At 42.1% G+C, this 4387-nt stretch overlaps 1 pseudogene; it reads right to left on the reverse strand.

Moving 5' to 3' along the window:
- Window positions 1–1770: 1770 nt before the first annotated feature.
- Window positions 1771–2491, reverse strand: LOC100352284 (signal peptidase complex subunit 2 pseudogene; annotated as a pseudogene).
- Between the last annotated feature and the right edge of the window lie 1896 nt (window positions 2492–4387).

Raw genomic sequence — 4387 nt, forward strand, 5'->3', positions numbered from 1 at the left:
GTGAGTTACCTCTTCACTTTGCTGAATGTTTCCTTTGCCGTTCAGAAGCTTCTCAATTTGTCGATTTTGGCTTTGGTTGCCTGTGACTCTGAGGTCTTTTCCAAGAACTGTTTGCCTATGCCAATGTCTTGCAGGGTTTCCCCAATGTTCTTTAATAATTTGATGGCAGTAGGACATGGATTTAGGTATTTGATCCATTTTGAGTGGATTTTTTTATTGTAAAGTATAAGGTGGAAATTTTTCTTCTCAATTCTGCATGTGGAGATGCAGATTTCCCAGCACCAGCTGTTAAAGAGACCTGTCCTTGTTTTATGGATTTTTAACTCCTTTGTCAAAGATAAGTTGGTTGTAGATGCATAGGTTGATTTCTGGAGCTTCTATTCTGTTCCATTGGTCTATCCATCTGCTTTTGTATCAGTACCAGGCTGTTTTGATTGTAACTGCCTTATAGTATGTCTTGAAATCTGGTGTTGTGATGCCTCCAGCTTTGTTTTTGTTGTATAAGATTGCTATAACTATTCAAGGTCTCCTGTATTTCTATATGAATTTTGGCATCATTTTTTTCTATATTTGAGAAGAATGTCTTTGATATTTTGATTGGTATCACACTGCATCTCTAAATTGCTTTCAGGCCGGCGCCGTGGCTTACTAGGCTAATCCTCTGCCTTGCGGTGCTGGCATACCGGGTTCTAGTCCTGGTCGGGGCGCCGGATTCTGTCCCGGTTGCCCCTCTTCCAGGCCAGCTCTCTGCTGTGGCCAGGGAGTGCAGTGGAGGATGGCCCAGGTGCTTGGGCCCTGCACCCCATGGGAGACCAGGATAAGTACCTGGCTCCTGCCATCAGATCAGCGCCGTGCACCAGCCGCAGTGTGCCGGCCGCGGCGGCCATTGGAGGGTGAACCAACGGCAAAGGAAGACTTTCTCTCTGTCTCTCTCTCTCACTGTCCACTCTGTCTGTCAAAAAAAAATTGCTTTCAGTAGTATGGGTATTTTGATGATGATGATTTTTCCAATCCATTAATATGGAAGATTTTTCCATTTTTTTGTTATTTTCCTCTACTTCTCTATTTAATGTTTTGTAATTCTCATCATAGAGATCTTTGATATCCTTGGTTAAATTTATTCCAAGGTATTTGATTTCTTTGGTAGCTATTGTGAATGGGATTGATCTTAGAAGGTCTTTTTTAGCTGTGGCATTGTCTGCATATACAAAGGCTATTGATTTTTGTGTGTTGATTTTATAACCTGCTACCTTTCCAAACTCTTCTATGAGTTCTAGTAGTCTCTTTAATTGGTTAAGAGCACAAAATGTAACAAAATGTTTTAAATGAATTAAAAAGCTGTTTTTTTTTCTTTTTAAATTCTTCCCAAGTTAGAGATACAGACACCCACAAAAATGGTGTGTGAACGGAAGCTGTCATAGAAAAGAAGTTGTATCCTGAATTCTGAGGCAAACAGCTGTTGAAATAGGAATTAACATAAAGTCAACAAGAGGTTAGCAGTTTTTATAAACCGAGTCTTCAAATGCTGCACGTCACAAAGCTGTACTATATAATACTGCTGGGTACAAATGGAAAAGTCTGCACGGCTTTTAGCAAAAATGCTTTTCCAGAAAAGTGAATAAAATAATACAATAAGCAGACCAAAGAGGCTACAGCTAGACATCAGAGTTACAACTTCTCAAGTCTGTGCTAGAAAATCCTATTTATCCAGAATGGACTAAACTTTCTGGACAAGACAGGGACATTTTTAACATTCATACTTTACCCATTTTAAGTTCTGTTTCTTCCCCCAACTCACTTGGTAACTCAACATGAGTCAGCAGAAATTGGGCTGCTTTTAGAACTGGTTATTTTATTTTTCTTTCTGTGGCAAGACTGTCATGGAGCCTGGATATTTCAGGTTCATGTGCATCCATGACCAGCATTCCACTGTGGTCAAGAAATTTAGCAATGGACTTGCGAACTCAGCTTCTTGTTGCTGCTTTGTTCTGCCACTGGTCAAAGTCAGCTTCAGAGTATATTTGTCACTGAACCTTTTCAGACTGGAGGACAGCTGCCAAATATCCTGTAGGTTCTTTCCTGTGGGCCAGGAGAAAGATGCTCTTCTCCTTATATGAGGTATAAATGGTGAGAATCCCATCACACAATAGGCTATGATGTACAAAGCTAAAACAGGCTTGGACTCTAGAAAAGGGTGCATGTAATCCCAGATCAAAGCCACTATGGCAAAGAAGCAGGAGATAGTACAGATGGTTAAGTGTCTATCAATTAAACCAAAATTCTCCATGGACTTGTACTTTTCCAGAAGTACATTTTTGGCAGAATCATCCAGAGAGTTTTTCACAGCTGGTCTATCCCACTTATCAATTTTTGCAAGCTTATCATCAACCTTCCACTTACCTAATAAGCTGCTGCAGCTACTGCTTGTCCTGCTGCTGGGGCCACCACCGCCCTCACCGCTTCTCCCACCCTGTGCAGCCTCTGTGGCCATCTTGTCTCTCTTCTCTAATTTTAATTATTTATTTTCTCCTACTAGTTTTGGATTTGGTTTGCTGTTGTTTTTCTTGATCCTTATGATGCACTGATAGCTCTGTTATTTGGTGCCTTTTCAATTTCTTGATGTAGGCACAGATTGCTATAAAGTTTCCTTTTAACACTGCTTTTGTTGTATATTACAAGTTTTGATATTGTATTGTTATTTTCATTGGCTTCCAGAAATTTTTTTATTTCTTTTTTGATTTCTTCAGTGACCAACTGTTTATTCAGGAGCATGTTGTCAGTCTCCATGTGTTTGCCTATATTCTAGAGATTCTTTTTTTACTTTTCAACTTTTATTTAATATATATAAATTTCCAAAGTACAACCAACTTCTGAATTATAGCAGCTTTCCCCCCCATAACCTTCATCCCACCTGCAACCAGCCCATCTCCCACTCCCTCTCCCATCCCATTCTTCATCATGATTCATTTTCAATTATCTTTATATACAGAAGATAAACTTAGTATATACTAAGTAAAGATTTCAACAGTCTGCTCTCACAAAGACACACAAAGTATAGAGTACTGTTTGAGTAGTAGTTTTACCATTAATTCTCATAGTACAACACATTAAGGGCAGAGGTCCTACATGGGGAGCAGGTGCACAGTGACTCCCGTTGTTGATTTGACAATTGACACTCTTATTTATGATGTCAGTAATCACCTGAGGCTCTTGTCATGAGCTGCCAAGGCTATGGAAGCCTCTTGAGTTCACCAACATCCAAAATGTCACCTGCCTTCTCTTAGCTAGTTACAGGATGCCAGTGCTGGGTAGCTGGGGAGAGAGAAATGTGCCCCATTTCTTTGCCTCTAGGTTGGTAGGTACACTCTCCCACACAGAGCTCCAAGCCAGAATCATGCCAGGCTCTTCCCGCAGCTTTACTGCCAGTGGTTTGGGCTGCTGTCATCTGGTCACATCTCACTCTCCAAAGCTGGTGCTGAGGCTCTCGGCTTCTGGGGTCCTCTGTTGTGCACATTCACACCCTCCAGGTAGGTCCACAGCGTCCCTCTAATTTATGAGGAGTTTCCTCTGCAGTTTTCTCCTTAACTCTTCCTTGGGATTGCACTCTCTCCACTTTTTTTTTTTTGACAGGCAGAGTGGACAGTGAGAGAGAGAGACAGAGAGAAAGGTCTTCCTTTTCCGTTGGTTCACCCCTCAATGGCTGCTGCGGCTGGTGTGCTGCGGCTGGCGCACTGCGCTGATCCGAAGCCAGGAGCCAGGTGCTTCTTCTGGTCTCACATGCGGGTGCAGGGCCCAAGGACTTGGGCCATCCTCCACTGTACTCCCGGGCCACAGCAGAGAGCTGTACTAAAAGAGGAGCAACCGGGACAGAATCCGACGCCCTGGTTGGGATTAGAACCCGAGGTGCCTGTGCTGCAGGCGGAGGATTAGCCTATTGAGCCACGACGCGGGCTCTCTCCACTCTTTTTTAAACTATCTTCCCCTAGACTAGTGCAATAAGCGCCCCCCCCCCCCCGCCATTCTACCATGTTTGAATCCCTGTAGTTGTTTTTTATTTATTCATTTATTCATAATTCATTTGGTGGTCATATCTATCCATGTGTATCTTCCTGGTGCCTGGCATTATTCTGGAGATTCACTAATGCCCTTCCTGTAGGAAGGAAAGAACTCTTTCTTCTGCATGTGCTAATAAAACATTCCTGATGAAAGAAGTTATAATAGGTATAGATTTAGTGAAATGAACTTTAAGACCTTATATAACCTTCTATTATGCTTAATATAATTTTTGTCAGTGTGGGGTTTATAGGTGTGAGCTCTTTTTCATGGTCATATTGGCACGTGAGACAAGGAGTCTGGAGCCTGGAGTGGTGGCAGTGAGATTCAGATT

The sequence above is a fragment of the Oryctolagus cuniculus genome, chromosome 15 (genome assembly GCF_964237555.1).
Source record: "Oryctolagus cuniculus chromosome 15, mOryCun1.1, whole genome shotgun sequence".
Taxonomy (NCBI): domain Eukaryota; kingdom Metazoa; phylum Chordata; class Mammalia; order Lagomorpha; family Leporidae; genus Oryctolagus; species Oryctolagus cuniculus.